The following is a 17,525-nucleotide window of genomic DNA, read 5'->3' on the forward strand; positions in this document are numbered from 1 at the left end:
AGGAGGCAAATTCCCTCAACTTTTGCTTGTCTGGGAATTGTTTAATCCCTCCTTCATATTTAAATGATAATTGTGCTGGATACAGTATTCTTGGTTCAAGGCCCTTCTGTTTCATGCATTATATGTATCATGCCATTCTCTTCTGGCCTATAAGGTTTCTGTTGAGAAGTCTGATGATAGCCTGATTGGTTTACCTTTGTAGGTACCCTTTTTTCTCTCTCTGGCTGCCCTTACTACTCTGTCCTTGTCCTTGATCTTTGCCTTTTTAATTATTATGTGTCTTGGTGTTGTCCTCCTTGGGTCCCTTGTGTTAGGAGTTCTGTGTGCTTCCGTGGTGTGAGCAACTATTTCCTCCCCCTTTTTGGGGAAGTTTTCAACAATTATTTCCTCAAATACACTTTCTATCCCTTTTTGTCTCTTTTCTTCTTCTGGTACCCCTATAATGCAGATATTGTTCCGTTTGGATTGTCCACACAGTTCTCTTAATATTGTTTCAGTCCTGACAACCTTTTTATCTCTCTCTGCATCAGCTTCTCTGCGTTCCTGTTCTCTGATTTCTATTAGATTAACGGCCTCTTTCATCTCATCCATTCTGCTTTTAAGTCCTTCCTGAGATTGTTTTATTTCTGTATTCTCCCTCCCAACTTTATCCGTTAGCTCTTACATTTTTCTCTGCAGGTGTATGAGCATGGTTATGACCTTTATTTTGAATTCTTTTTCAGGAAGATTGGTTAAATCTATCTCCCCAGGTTCCCTCTCACAGGATGTCTGGGTCATTCTGGTCTGTATCAAATCTTCTGCCTTTTCATTGTGATAGAGGTAGTCGTGGGCAGTTGGCGTGTGTTTCAGCAAGGAGAACAAAGTCCCTTCCCGCTTGCTCATCATCATCCTCTCTTGTGAGAATGGCGACTCCTAGCGACTTGTGCTGGGCATCTGCGTCCTAGCTGGGTCTCTCAGTCTGGCCCGGGCATCTGCGGAGTATGCTCCGTGCAGCTGCTATGGGCGTGACCAGCAGCTGCTGTGCTCTAGCGGGGCCGCGCTGTGAGAGGGAACGGTTGCGATGCTGTTTATCGCCGTGAGGGGCCCCAAAGCTGTGCTACTGCCCAGTGGGTTATGGCGCCGGAGTTCCCTGGGATATCCAGCTGCTGGACTGAGTGTGCTGGGATGCTTGCGTCCAGGTGTGAGGCTTCTGTCCCTTTAAGACTTTCAAAAGGCACTCACTTTTCTTTTGTCCCAGGGGCGCCGGCTGTGGAGACCCACTCGCAGGTTTTACTGTTCCGGTTCCCTAGTACCGCACACCACGCACTGTGTGTCTTCGATCCCAGTGTGGATGACTAGGCCTGGGTATTTAGCAGTACTGGGCTCCCACTCTCTCCCCACTCTGACTCATCTCCTCCTGCCAGGGAGCTGGGGTCAAGGGCGCGCTCAGGTCCCGCTGGACTGCGGCTTGTATCTTAATCCCTTTGTGAGGCGCTGCATTCTCGCAGGTGTAGATGTAGCCTGCCTGTTTTACTGTATCTTCTGGTCTCTCTTTTAGGAATAGTTGTATTTGTTGTATTTTCAAAAATATATATGGTCTTGGGAGGAGATATCCGCTGCCCTACTCATGCCGCCATCTTGGCTCCTCCCCTGCCCCAGTTTTGAGAGAAATCTTCTGCGCCCATGGCTGTTTTTGCCCTTGTCTTGCACAGATCAATACCCAGTTTATAGGCATGGATCTGACAGTCTACACTTGCTTTCCTACTGCACTAAACTCTACTTTCCTTTTTATTTTACATCAAGATTTAAATATCTTTTATGAAAAAGTGAACTGTGTTAAACAGCTTTCTATTAGAAACTGTAATCTTTATTACTTTATCTACTATTTCAACATTTTATTAAAAAATAATAGGAGGGAGATGCGGAGAAGATACTGGAAACAAGTATCAAGTTATAATAAACAGGGATTGTTTGAGTGGGTTCCGGTTCCCTCTCCCCGCCCAACTTGGCCCCGTGACAAATTTCTAAATGACTCCTAGACCTCTTGGGTCCTGGGGAAAAAATAGAACAATAAAGGAGAGCCAACATGTATAATGGATGGGATATTGTGTGTGAAATGGCCTGGCATGACTGTCGAAACTCTCCCAACAGGAAAGATTATTATTGTAGGTATTTTTTATTGTATATGGTTTAAAGAAACTCTAAAAAATGACATGCCCCTGCCCTCCCTGGGAAGAAAGGTGGCCTGACGCGCCCCCGTGCCTTCTGATTCATTGGTTATTAACCCGTTACCTCATCCCCCCAGGTGCAGTGCTTTCGTCTGTATGAAACTGGGCATCTACCCAAGAGTACAGAGTTTTCTGTTACCACAATTACAATCAGCTTAGTCTTGCTACACTGTGTTGATGATACACTGTTTTGATGTTTTTCTTTAAATCTGCATATACTGCTCTCTAGACCTAGCAAAACAGACTTTGCTGTTCCTATTAATCAGATGAATAGTAATCATGGATATTTTAGAATCAATAATAAGGAAACTGCAGGTAGGGCCCAGGCCAACTAGGCATGAGGGAACATTCTGAGAATTACGTCATGTTTGTTCTGAAACCGCCAAGGATGCCAAACAAGCATAAGTGCCAAAGATTCATGATTGCTAAGGCGCCAATAATCTAATTTCTAAAGATTGACCTTTATGTGAACATTTTTTTCTGACAGAAACAAATTATCTCATCTTTATGAGACCATACCCAAAACATATGTAACCTTGGTGAACTTCAACAAAAAAGGCGAGGCTCAGTCTTGCTATGCTGATGAACAGTGACTGTAATGGGGTTTGTTGGGGAGACTTGGGGTAGGGGAGAGCCTAGTAAACATAATGTTCTTCAAAAAAATAAAATAAAATAAAATAAAAAAAGGCGAGGCTCAGCTTTGCTAGTGTCTGTGTCCTCATTCACCCTTCAAGGGACTCCTGGACTCGCCAGAGCTGGACTCTGGCATTAGCGCATATGAAAACATTTCAGAATTCACAGGAATTATTGTTTTTTTCTTTAACATTTTTCTAAATAAAACAAATTTTAAAAGCATGGATATCTTGGGGGGGGATTCTCTGGTACTTTCCAATTTTAAGATTATTTGTCAAAGCCTCAAAAGTATTTTTAAAAGCTTCATGCACAGAATTAATTCAACATTCAAAGGTATTTATTATTTGTCAGAATATGATTTAGGTGTAAGAAACATTGGTAAATGGAATGTGCCTGGTCTCTGTACTTATGGAACAGATAAATAAACGTTCAGTTATAAAATGTAATGAAGAAAGCAGGATATAGTGATAAAAAAATGACAGATGCATAGACAAGAAAGGGCTCTTTGAAGAAGTGGTGATGTTTAAACAGGGATTTGAAGCATGAGAAGGTGCTCATGAGAAAAGTGGGTTAAAGAGCATTCAGGCAAAGAGAAATGCTAATAAGACATTTTTTTCCTGTAAAAGATCACATGGCATTTCCAGCTTTCTGAGCCATTCTCTGTCATAGCAACTGAACTCTCCTGTGCTGTAGAACAGCAACAAGACCACTAGGTAGTAGATGGAAATGTCAGTTTTCCAGTACAGCTTTATTTTAAAAAGACAATAGAGTATTCCTTGTCAATCCCTGGACAAGAGAGATTGGGGGTGGGTGGGGGGAGAGAAGCCTCTTAGGAATGGGGAGTTAAGAATTGCTAGTGGGGAAGAATGGGACAATAGGAAGTTGGAGAGAGAAGCAGAAGCTGAGTAGTGCCAGGCCTTAAAGATGGTATAAGGGTTTCATACTTAATTTATGTATATACTTTTAAGAAGCCATTCATGAAATTTAAAGAAGACATTGACATGACCTGATGTGTGTTTTTAAAATATTACTCTGGCTGCTATTGGTAAGTTAGAGGGTCTAAGACTTGAAGCCAGGGGGACAAGGAGGAGTAGTAATCCAGTAAGGTGGGTGAGGGATAGTGGTGATTTTCACCAGTATGATGGCAGTGGGGAGAGAGAAAATTAAGATTCGCAACACATTTGGATGTAGAAAGATAGTTACCTGCTGATAGAGTGATTGCAGGGACTGGGGAAGAGGTTAGAATCCAGATGACTTCTAGGATTTTGGCTCTTGGACAACTAGGTATTTATTATTTTTATATAAGATTTGAGGGTAGAAAAAGGAGCTTCATATAGACAGTTTAATTTTAAGATGTCAGTGAAATTAGATATGCACATCTAGTTCTCTGAGAGTTTGGACTGGAAATGTAAATTGGAAATTGTGAGTGTATAGATGATACATAAAGCCTTGAAAGTAGACAAAAATCACACAGTAAAAAGAAACAAGGATTCCACATTGAAATGTGAGGAATTTCAACATTCAGATACATTGAGAGTTGCAATGGAGACTGAAAGATGGCTAGATCATTAGTGGTACTTTAAGACTCAACCTTAAATGATAAGATAATTTAATTTTGACATTCAGCAGAGTTGTTTTCACAACCATTTTGTCTCTGTGTTTAATGTTAAAAGGTAATTTTAAAAAATAGTGTAGTGCTAATCTGTTGTTTCTTGTGCAGGGTTAGGTAAGAGTGGAGCCATCTTTTTTTTCCTGTTTTATTGAGGTATAACTGACAAAACTTGAAAGTGTTTTGTTTTGGAGCGTCTTCTTTTAGAGGATTCCTATATGGGGTTGAAATTTGAGAGGAAGTTTCTAAGCTTATAGTGAAGTATCCAACATCTTCCTTTCCTGTAACCCGCTGTTGAGCCCTCCATGTTTAATAAGAAGAACTAACTTAGAAGTAGCTGCAGTGGGAAAGTACTGGGTAGAACGTAGGGAGAGCTGGGTTTGAGGCCTGATTCTGCCGTGGTCAATCTTGAACAAATTAGTAGACTTGCCAGGACTTTAGAGTATTAATTTTTAAAATGAGATGGGGACTGGTGGTGGTAGTCTGAATGAGCTTTGAAATTACATAACAAATATGTGTCATGATAATTTTGTGTTATTAAGACTTAGGAATATAATAGGTTTTATAGTTTACTGTTCTTTTCTATGCCACAATGGGTATTTAGAATAAAAATATTTCCATATTTAATTGTTTCTTAAAGTCAGAGGCAAAACTTTGTTTGGTTTTTGTTAGGCTGGAGAAAGGAAAAACAAGGACATGCAAACAGAACAGAGAGATGCCATAGTGGGAGAACAGCAGACCCCAAAGTCCGTGCTGTATATGGAAAGGGGACAGCTCTTCCCTGAATTCCATCCTGATGTGCCAACTAAGACCCGGATGTCAGCCTCCTCCCTCTTGGAAGGAAAAAAAGTTTCTAGTTGACTATTATGTCACTTTTAGCCAATCAGACCTCTCAACACCCCTTAGGATAGCTTGCCCACTCCTCCCCCTTCTAATCCCTTATAAGCGCCCCACCTCCTTGACCGGGTGTGACTTCTCTGGCCTCTGGCAATAAGGCCACAGAACCTCACCCTGGGGTATTTAAATAAATTACCTGGCCCTTTGTTGCCTCTCTTTGCTTGTTTATTCCAGCTAGAATTTATCTTACAGTTTTAATGTGGCAGGAATTTTATTATCCCATTTTTGTGATGCTTAACAGGTTTCTTAGATTTGTCTTAAGCTTATTGCCCCTTCTCTTTCAAGTTACTACTATAATATGGCAGCCTCATAAATGAGCTTATGAAAGCTACTTGTCCTTTGAAAGTTTGTTTTCCTCTTAGAAACACAGCTGAACCAAAAAAGATGTTGACTTTTTAACTAAACAGCTCCTTACTGCTAAAAAGAACACTTACTCCAGCGTTTTCTAAGTCTATCATCCATATATTCTGTTCTTTGAATATCTTACTTTGACTGAATGGGAGAAAAGCAGAATAAGAGGAGCTTTCACCCTGCTCACCTTTTCTTCTTTCAGAAAACTGCCAGTTGAGGACCTATAACGAGCCAGGTACTGGTCTAATAAGCATTTAGCATATATCCAAGATCCCTGCTTTGCAGAAGTAATGCTTTGGACTGACATACTTCAGTTTGTGCCTTGTGATCCTGATGAATTCTAAGCACTTTGTCTTACAAAAGGTAGTGAAACTGAAGCTTTGAAAGGAAATAGTTTCAATTTTTAAATGACTTTATGGTTTCAATTTTTTTGCAAACTGAAGTCTTTTTGTAGAGTAACACTCTACTGTTCATTTTTTGTATGTAGGTTCTCATTTGCTAGAAGTGAAATCTCTGCGTAAACTACTTTTTCCAGGGTATTGATTTTTCTCCCCATTTTTAGAGGGAGAATGAAAAGAGCCACAGTTTTAATTATTATTTTTATTCATAGGTAAATTAAAATGTTTATGTGAGGGTACTAATGAGACAGGGATGGTGGGTGTAGTCAGAGAAGGATGAGGGCCTCTGGGGAAAAGCAGGGCGGAATATTTACAGTCAGAGCAATGTAACAATGGGCAAAGAAGTCCCTATTGAAACTCTGTGCTAAGCATTACGCAAAGTCAAGGTCACACTAATTCTCTAGGGCACACTAATTCTCTAGGGAAAGATACCTAAGAATATGGACATCTTCAGTGAGACTCAGTTAAAGGTCAAAAGGCCAGAAGCGACTGGGCCTGGAATGTTTGAGTGTTCAGCAAGGGTATCAACATAACCCGTGACTCCGCTGTCAGCCCTGGCAATCAGACTATGACCCAGCCCACCTTGAGGACAGGGCAGGTGATGCAAGTCCACACCCCTAAGTTTTTTTCATGTTCTCGGCAAATCCTCAACTGCCCATAAAACCGCCTAGACAACGCACCACTACAGGCTCTCTTGTCCCCTCCTGGCATGAGCCGGGCTCTGTCCTTTCACTTTATTTCTAAATAAAAACCTGTACCTTGCTCTCCTACCTTGAGTGTTTGTGAAGCTCATTCTTCGGCTTCGTGAACAAGAACCCCGGCATCAGTGAGGTAAATCAGTGCAATAAAGGGCTTCAAATGCATTTTGAAAGGAGAATGGTAAAGGTAGGTGGACTAGGTTTTGAAAAACATTGCGCAGGGGATTTGGGTTTTATTCTGTGGGTAGTGGGAGCCAGTAATCTTCAAAGAGACTGAAGTGAAGACGGAGCAGAAGGTTTTAGTAGGAGTGCCCATTTTCAGTGCTTCATTGCTGCTTACCTTTCATTCTCCTGCCATCTTGTCTTGTCCTCTTTTGTAATTTAAAGTTGCTGGAAGGAACTAAGAACCATTACATTGAATATTGGAGTTGTTTAGGGTAATGACAGGAGTCAGAAAGAAGAGGAAAGCACTGAGCTAGTGTAAAAACTCTGAATATTCCCCCAAAAGGGGAAGAGATTACTGAAGGTAGGGTGGGGAGTAGAGACTACTAGAGAGTCAGGAAGGGATACGAAGGGAATGGGAACGTGAGTAGCTTCTACTTTGAAAGGCTTGGAAGAGAAATGATGTTTGGGGATGTTAAATACCAGCCATTCCCACCTAAATGGTTGGGTAGACTATCAGCACAGTGAGGGCAGGCACCCCTCTCTGTCGGCTTTCTGTTATAGTTTTTAGTAATTTTAAAAAATATTTATTAACTAAGTAAAACAAACTAGGGCCTATTTCATTCATCTTTGTGTTTCCTGCTCCTTCATTATCAGGGGCACTCAGGAATTTATCTGTTGAAATTAATGGAGAATGATGTTAGCAGTCAAACGGGTTTCATCACTGTATCCACTGACAGCAGAGTTCTGTTTTGTCATCTCTGTGGGGTGATACTTCTGCCTACCCAAGTTAATTACTGAATCTAACCACTGTTTAAGTAGAGTGTATTTTACCAATTAAAAAGCACAGTGTAATTTGGGTACTGTATACCTCCGATTTTTTGAGACTGGAGTCTGTCAATCTTGTGGGAACCACAACATATGTCAGGTTTTTTTTCCCATGGTACTCAAGAGAACAAAAAGACTGATCACCATGTTACCATGCTTTGTATGTGTTTTACTCCTCATTATGTCAGTGTCCCTGTTCAAAGTTTAACTATGGTACTGATGCTGTAATGGCTTTTGAATATGTAACTGTCTTACCTATTAAAAATGGAGTATTTTGCAAATGATAAATGTTGTCCATCTCTCTTTTCTTTCTGTTTTCCTTTCTAACCTAGGTAAAAAGCTACCATATTTCATGGCCCTCCTTTGTACTCAGAGAGAAGTCCTGATTTTCTAATGTGTGTGCCTTTTTTTTTCAAGTTAAAAAGAAAATTTGAGCTAAGAATGTATTTTTAAAAAATGATGCCAAATTTAGATGGTTTAGTTACTTTAACATAGCAAATTTTCTTTATGTATGAAATAATGAAAATGTGTTGTGCTAATTCCCACTAGGTGCCCCTACTCTGAACCTCATGACTTGTCTAGTGCTATTATTCATTGTAATCCATTTTGTATTAAGGTCATACAAGTGCTAATATTAGGTGCCTCTTTTCTCACCTCCCCCTAGAGATTGTAGAGTGGCTGAGTGCATTTTGAATCCCCCCATAGTACCTAGCACCCTGCTTTGCTTGTTGAAAGTAATTATTGAATATTTGAATTGTCACTTTGGGGAAAGATTTTAATGTATTCTTTGACTCAAGTGCATCATTTTGGACACAAGCAAAGAGTGAGTGGTGAATATTGCCTCTAGGAATGAAATTAAGATTTTGAAATTGCAAGTAGTGTGCTCTTTGTGAAATGCTTAAACTTATATTACTAATTTATGTTCATTAATTGAATTACGTATAGAAAATTTTCTGACAGCATTCAAGAAAAAAAATTTTCCCTGCTGTGGCTGTCTGTCTTGTTAAAATGGTGCTGGTATGATTCCTCTAATCAGGATTGCCACCTTTTTTCTAAAAGTTAATGAAAACAATGAGAGCAATACTGTCAATCTAGAAATACCAAGAGGGTTGTGAATATCATTTAGGAATCGCTTGTCATTAGTGAATTGTTGGGAAGTTTAAAGTTACCTACAAAAGTTATGATTAATTCTCCTAACTTTAATAGAAGCTTGCTTTAAATCTCAAGGCCACATATATGTATATGTGTGTTTTATGTCACTTTTTCCTCAAAATTTAAGGCACTGTGAATTTTCTGGGGATCTTGTTAAAATGCATATTCTGATTCAGTAGGTCTGAGATAGGACCTGAGATTGAGCATTTCTAACAAGCTCCCAGATGATGGTCATCTTGACCATGATACCGCCCTTGTGGTCCACACTTTGAGTAGAAAGATTCAAATATGCATATGAATAATACTACAAATATGTAATTCAAGTAATATATTATCATAGCAAATGCTTATATGGTATTTACTATGGGCTAGGTACTGTTCTGAGTATTTTGTGTATGTTAACTCATTTTATCCACACAACAGCTACTTGAAGAGAGTGCTGTTATTATTCCTATTTTATAAAAACTGATAAATCACTCAAGGTCACACATACTAAGTGTTGGATCTGTGATTTGAATCAGGCAGACTGGCTTTTTAGCATCAGTACTTCTGTGTTGCCCTAGTCAGTATATATGACTGTTACATAAAAATCGCAAAACATTGCACAGTCTTTTTAATCTTCTGAATCAGGAATTCTTAGGGTAAGGGCAAGAGCTGTATAGCTTTTTTTCAACTATTTGTGTGAGAGAGTTGTCCTCTGTACTCCATGGCTTGGCTTCGACTGAGATTTGCTTCTGTAGCCAGCCACTTCTATTGATAGGTTTATGGCACATCATCTTGGTGTGGTGAAGTAAAAAACTTTTTGAGATCTTGAATAGTTCTTCAGTGGCATTCCTTGGAAATAGGACTCAACATAATTGGTAAGAATTGTAAAGTGACGGGCTCCCAGATTGCATATGCCACACTCTGAGAAAGTTCACGTTATAAGTGGGAGGTTCTGTTTTGATCATGGTAAATGTTGCATATTTACGTAAATATTCTGGTTTCATCAGCTGAAGCAAACAGTTTATGTTTTAGAATTTATTGCCAGAGGGTTACTTAGGAGACATCAGTGGCGCTCAGTTATTTTCAAACAGTTATATTTAAAACAAAACCCCACTTTTAAATTCATTCAAAACTAATATAAATCATATTTATATTTCTTGAATCAGGGGAAAAGGAGCCTGCCCTGCCATGGTACTAAGGCATCTTCGTGAGCCATGGCGTTCATTCCATTGATTAATCAGCCCTTGTCATGGTACAAGTAAGAGGAATTACAGACCAGACAGGTTAGGGTTAAGTAACATGGTCAAAGACCCAGTTAGTAACTTCCCTGGGCAGTTGTCTGCAAATACTAATTTGATTATTTTAGTTCCTTGGTGAATGTTAAAATAGTACAGATTTCTAGGTCACACCTCTTACAATTATATTATCTCTGTGATACTTTTAATGTTCTTTGTATGATTAGTATGTGCAGATGTTATTCATGACTCATTTTGCTTTTAATACATGATGTGTATTTCATTTCAAAATAATGTTGAATACAAATTTCTGTACTTCAGAGATTTTTCTGTATTTGAATTAAATACTGTCCTGAGTTTTGAGACTTATCAATAAGGGAGTCCTTAATTTTTTGTAGTCTATATACCGTCCTTAATTACATGGCTCAGTTCTAGTATCAGTGAACTTTAGATCTAAAATCTTCATAATTAGTTTTAGTTGATGGATTTCTTTGTTATACCTACACAGATATTGAATTAGGATTGGCTGGCAGGGATTTTGCCAAAGGTATTGTAATTTAGAGGGTGAAAAATTTTTAATTAATTATTAAAAATAATTATATGTATGTGTTAGAGGGTTGGGGAGTATATACTGTGCAGATTATTAATGTCCATCAGTTCTCCAGCCAGCCAGGAGCTGCTGGTCCAGGGTCAGTCTTCATCGATCCATGAAGATACTTGGATGTGACAGTTCAAAGGCAGAGACCGGGAGCAATCCTTCAGCTCCCGGTCATGCTCATACCCAACTGGCCTCTCCTGTCATCTTCCTTTGCATCCTCCTCTTCGTCCCTTTGCCAGATGTTTGGTTGCTTTGAGGATATGTTTCTTGCAATTTGGATATTAATTTATCAGCAGCAAGCAGGTTTTATTACAATGCTGAAAAAATTAAGATTTCTTTTTGACTTAATTCCATTTTAACTTCTGCTAAGAATGTAATCTAAAAAAGAACAGGAAAAGCTATATTCACAGAAATGAAGAATGTATGTGGTATGCTTATGTGAACTATTGCAGTCATTTGTAAGGGTGATATATTCAGAGCAATTAATTCTTTCATTGTTTAGCATTCAAATTGCTTTTATTAATAAAAGTTCTGGAATAACTTATGTTTATGATACAATAATGTAAAGACAGGACCCATTTTGAGAATCATAATTGTTGCAAGGTTTTACAATCAAAATTAGCCTTTTATTTTCTTTACAGTTCTGTGAATTTTAGCCCATGTATAGATTGTGAAAATCAGTATCATAGTCAACGTAGAACATTCCTTCTCCACAGAAAACTCCCTGTTTTTCCATTATAGTCACACTCTTCTCCCACCCCTAAGAAATACCTGGCAACTATACTAGTCTGTTCTCTGTCACTGGTTTTGTTTTCCTCAAGGAGGTCATGTAAGATGAATCCACACAGTTTATATCCTGTTCGGAGCAACTTCTTTCAGTCATTGTAGTTCTTTCCAGACTGATCCAAGCTGTTTATGTATCAGTAGTTTGTTCCTATTTATTGCTGAGTGGTAGTCGGTTGTATGATTATATCATAGTTTACTTATCCATTTACCTATTTACTTGTCGAATAACATTTGGATTGTATACAGTTTCTTGTGATTACGAATAGAGCTGCTGTGAACATTTTTGTACAGGCTTTTATGTGAATGTAAGCTAATATTTCTCTAGGGTAAATACCAAGGAGTGGGATTATTAAGTCATATGGTAAGTGTATATTTTTCGTAAGATACGGCCAGACTGTTTTTCTGTGAGGCTTTACCACTTTGCATTCCCACCAGCAATATTTGAGAATTCTAGGTGCTCAGAGTCTTCATCACTACTTAGTATTGTTAGTATATTTTATTTCAGCTATTCTAATGAGTGTGTAGTGGTACCTCATCATGGTTTGAATTTGCATTTCCCTAATGGGTAATGTTGTTGAACATCTTTTTATGTGCAAAATTGCCTTTGTATATCATCTTTGGTGAAGTGTCTAATCAAGTCTCCATCCAGTTTTTAATTTTATATGCTGTCTTTACTGAGGTGTAATTAAAAGAAATATTTTTTGATATTCTGGATAGAAGTCATTTGTTTTTTCCAAATCTGAAGCCTTTTTATTGTTGCAACAGTGTTTCCAGAACAAATGTTTTCAGTTTTGATGGAATTCCATTTATCGTATTTTTCTTTTATAAATCATGCTTTTGGTGTTATGTTGGCAGTTGTTTAAAATCTCAAATGACTTTTTTTTCTTACATTTCATTGTAATATGTATTTTTTCTTTGAAGTACTGTGGTGCTTTAGAAATGATACAGCTAGGTATTTTTCTTATAAAGCAAAAGTTAGAGTTGAATGTTCATTGATGGCTTAAAAAGATCAGAACTCAGAATTGCATCAGTACTCTTATTACAGCTATAAAACATACACATTTTGAAGAAATTCTACAAAGTGAAAGAACACAAATGGCTAGCATAGGTAGCTCTTTTGAGCCAGTGGTTTCTTAATCCTAGCTGTTGTATTCGAATCTCCTGGGCAACCTTTTTTTTTTTTTTTAACTTTAGAAAATATTATGGTGTTTACTCAATTCTGAAGCGATACGCTTTTTTTTTTTGGTGTCATTAATCTACAATTACCTGAGAAACATTATGTTTACTAGACTACCCGCATCACCAAGTCCCCCCCACATACCGCATTACAGTCACTGTCCATCAGTGTAGTAAGATGGCTATAGAATCACTACTTGTCTTCTTTGTGTTGTACAACCCTCCCCGTGCCCCCCCTACCTTATGTGTGCTAATAGTAATGCCATCTTTTTTACACCCCTTTATACCACCCTTCCCACCCATCCTCCCCAGTCCCTTTCCCTTTGGTAACTGTCAGTCCATTCTTGGGTTCTGTGAGCCTGCTGCTGTTTTGTTCCTTCAGTTTTTTTCTTTCTTCTTATACTCCACAAATAAATGAAATCATTTGATACTTGTCTTTTTCTGCCTGGCTTATTTCACTGAGCATAATACCCTCTAGCTCCACCCATGTTGTTGCAAATGGTAGAATATGTTTTCTTCTTATGGCTGAATAATATTTCATTGTGTATATGTACCACATCTTCTTTATCCATTCATCTACTGATGGACACTTAGGTTGCTTCCATTTCTTGGCTGATGTAAATAGTGCTGCGGAAAATATAGGGGTGCATATGTCCTTTTCAATGTGGGCTGCTGCATTCTTAGGGTAAATTCCTAGGAGTGGAATTCCTGGGTTAAATGGTATTTCTATTTTGAGTTTTTTGAGGAACCTCCATGCTGCTTTCCACAATGGTTGAACTATGAGGGTTCCCCTTTCTCCACCACCTCGCCAACATTTATTGTTGGTTGTCTTTTGGATGGTGGCGATCCTTACAGGCGTGAGGTGATATGTCATTGTGGTTTTAATTTGCATTTCTCTGATGACAAGCGATGTGGAGGATCTTTTCATGTGTCTGTTGGCCATCTGAATTTCTTCTTTGGAGAAGTGTCTGTTCAGCTCCTTTGCCCATTTTTTAATTGGATTATTTGCTTTTTGTTTGTTGAGTTGCATGACCTCTTTATATATTTTGGATGTCAATCCTTTATCAGATCTGTCATTAATAATATATTCTCCCATATTGTAGGATGCCTTTTTGTTCTATTGAATGTGTCCTTTGCTGTACAGAAGCTTTTCAGCTTGATACAGTCCCACTTGTTCATTTTTGCTTTTGTTTTCCTTGCCCGGAGAGATATGTTCATGAAGAAGTCACTCGTGTTTATGTCCAAGAGATTTTTGCCTGTGTTTTTTTCTAGGAGTTTTATGGTTTCATGACTTACATTCTGGTCTTTGATCCATTTTGAATTTACTTTTGTGTATGGGGTGAGACAGTGATCCAGTTTTATTCTCTTACATGTAGCTGTCCAGTTTTGCCAGCACCATCTGTTGAAGAGACTGTCATTTCCCCATTGTATGTCCATGGCTCCTTTATTGTATATTAATTGACCATGTATGTTTGGGTTAATATCTGGACTCTATATTCTGTTACACTGGTCTGTGGCTCTATTCTTGTGCCAGTACCAAATTGTTTTGATTACTGTGGCTTTGTAGTAGAGCTTGAAGTTGGGAAGCGAGATCCCTCCCACTTGATTCTTCCTTCTCAGGATTGCTTTGGCTATTTGGGGTCTTTGGTGTTTCCATATGCATTTTTGCTGTATACATTATTTTAAGAGGATTATTAATGTCTCTTCTTAAGCATTCAGTGCATGGTTAGGAGTGTATTTTGTGTCGTTTATGTCTGCCAGTGACTTAGGGTGAATTTATTTTGAAGAAACGTAGTCTTAAGAACAGCAGTGACTGAGCAGGAGGCCAGGGGCAAGTGTACTAGTAGAAATTATTTAGTGTGCTACATTTATCATTTAATACCTAGCGGAATCACTTAGGTCATTTTCCCTCTACCTCCCTATCCCTCCCTCCTCCTTTATTTGTTCCTTTTCTGTAAGTTAGTAGAGCTGAGCTTGATTCCTGAGATTTCCTTTAGCTTTTAAAGTCTCCTTTACACATGCATTTGTTAAAGTTGTTATCCCGTAGTTGTAATTTCCCATGTATAAATTACATGATTCTCTGAAACATGATTTGATTTGCTGAAAGTTTTACTTAGCCAAACACAGTGGCCAACAGCTCACACTCCAGCATCATATGGGTTCTGCAGACCTCAATGACACCTTTTATGGATGAGTTAAGTAGGTAAAAATTGATAGTTTGAACATTTTTATTAAGTAACTTAAAAAATAGTCTGTAGAACTGATTTGTGGATTTTTGTTGATTTGGATAAATTATTAAAAATAATTTTTAGTAACTATTAAATAGGGTGTATTTTTCTGTTTCACATATTAAATGGGGGGAGAAAACTTAGCTATTTGATTTATTTACTTCTATTCCTTCCATTGCTAATGTAATTTAACAGTATAAAGACTACACCAGCAATCTTCCTTAAAGAAAAAAAATAGATAATTACACATTTTAGTTATAAGATTAGACTTGAAATAGTATTGCATAAAATATAAGTTGATTTAAGTGGATACAAAGCTGTGAGTCTTTTTTAAATTCTCAGTGTCCTGTAGTCCTTATTTTCAATAAAACTCAGGAAAGTTAATACTTGAGATTTGTGAGATGTACAAAATGTTACTAAAGTGATTATTTAAAATATAACAGTATTCTACTGAATGGCCTTATTTTTACAATGTGATTGCCTTTTCATATCTAAAGTCATGAGGTTTAGAGTAATAATTTACTTGTATTACTTGATGTAATCAGTCATTGGCCTTAGAATAGGAAAATAATTTTAAAATCTTACATTAAAGAAAAACATGTAAGTGCTCATCTAGGCAGAAAATAATAGTTTCATTCTATATTTTGAATACAGCCTTACTAGTTTTATTTGATACTATTGGAAATATCTACACATATTCTAATTTTTATATTTAATTAGAATGGGAAATACTCCTTAAAATTCATTTAGCTGAATAATGTTTGACACTATTATATATTTAAGTGTACGTGGGAAAGTCATACTGAAGAACTTAGCTTTTAATTACTGCTTGTTTTTGTTTTAAAGGTGAGATGTTTTCCCTAAACAGTCATGTTGTATTTTGAAGTTTTATTAAACAGATCAATAGGTCTTAAAAATAATTCAATTATTAATTCTTGAAGATGTAAATTTCTAGTTTGTACTCCACAAATTAAAGAGCAGGAAAAGACTTTAAAGATGACAGTTTTTTTAATTTCCCCTGTCTTCTGTAGTTATTTGATCTCCTCCTCTTCATTTTATGTATAATATCATGCCATCTGCAGACAGTAACAGTTTGACTTCTTCCTTACCAATCTGGATGCCTTTTATTTATTTGTGTTGTCTGATTGCCGTAGTTAGGACATTCAGCACAAGTGGGGAGAGTGGGTATCCTTGTCTTGCTCCCGATCTTAGAGGAAAAGCTCTCAGCTTCTCACCATTAAGTATGATGTTGGACGTGGGTTTGTCATATATGGCCTTTATTATGTTGAGGTACTTGCCCTCTATACCCATTTTGTTGAGAGCTTTTATCATGAATGGATATTGAATTTTGTTGAATGCTATTTCAGCATCTACGGAGAAGATCATGTGGTTTTTGTCCTTCTTTTTATTGATGTGGTAGATGATGATGGATTTTCAAATGTTGTACCATCCTTGCATCCCTGAGATGAATCCCACTTGATCATGGTGTATAATCCTCTTGATGTATTTTTGAATTTGGTCTGGTAACATTTTGTTGAGTGTTTGTGAATCTCTGTTCATCAGAGATACTGGTCTGTAGTGTTCTTTTTCTGTGGTGTCTTTGCCTGGTTTTGGTATTAGAGTGATGCAGGCTTCATAGAATGAGTTTGGAAGTATTCCCTCCTCTTCTAGTTTTTGGAAAACATTAAGGAGAATGGGTATTATGTCTTCTGTAAATGTCTGCTAAAATTCAGCAGTGAATCCATCTGGTACAGGAATTTTGTTGTTGGGTAGATTTTTGATTACCGATTCAATTTCGTTGTTGGTAATTGGTCTGTTTAGATTTTCTGTTTCTTTCTGGGTCTGTCTTGGAAACTTGTATTTTTCTAGAAAGTTGTCCATTTCTTCTAGGTTACACAGTTTGTTAGCATATGGATCTTCATAGTATTCCCTAATAATTCTTTGTATTTCTGTGATGTCTGTTGTGATTTTTTATTTCTCATTTCTGATAGTGTTTATGTGTGTTGATTCTCTTTTTCTCTTAATAAGTCTGGCTAAGGGTTTATCTATTTTGTGAATTGTCTCAAGGAATCAACTCTTGGTTTCATTAATTTTTTCTATTGTTCCATTCATGTCAATTTTATGTATTTCTTCTCTGATCTTTATTATGTCCCTCCTTCTGATGATTTTTGGCTTCATTTGTTCTTCTTTAACCAGTTTCAGTAATTGTGAATTTAGACTATTCATTTTGCAGTATTCTTCCTTCTTTAAATAGGCCTGGATTGGTGCATACTTCCCTCTCAGAACTGCCTTTTCTGTGTCCCACAGAAGTTGGGGCTTTGTGCTGTTGTTGTCATTTGTCTCCATATATTGCTTGATCTCTGTTTTAATTTGCTCATTGATCCATTGATTATTTAGGAGAATGTTGTTAAGCCTCCATGTGTTTGTGAGGCTTTTTGTTTTCTTTCTACAATTTATTTCTAGTTTTACACCCTTGTGATCTGAGAAATTGGTTGGTACAGTTTCAGTCTTTTTGAATTTACTGAGGCTCTTTTTGTGGCCTAGTATGTGATGTGTTCTGGAAAATATTCCATGTGCACTTA

At 37.5% G+C, this 17,525-nt stretch overlaps 1 protein-coding gene across 1 annotated transcript in view; it reads left to right on the top strand.

The window, feature by feature from the left end:
• LOC108388213 (serine/threonine-protein kinase TAO1-like) overlaps nucleotides 1-17,525 on the top strand; it is a 158,488-nt gene that overhangs the window by 35,812 nt on the left and 105,151 nt on the right. The window lies entirely within an intron of this gene.

Source organism: Manis javanica, chromosome 4, assembly GCF_040802235.1.
Source record: "Manis javanica isolate MJ-LG chromosome 4, MJ_LKY, whole genome shotgun sequence".
NCBI classification, from domain to species: domain Eukaryota; kingdom Metazoa; phylum Chordata; class Mammalia; order Pholidota; family Manidae; genus Manis; species Manis javanica.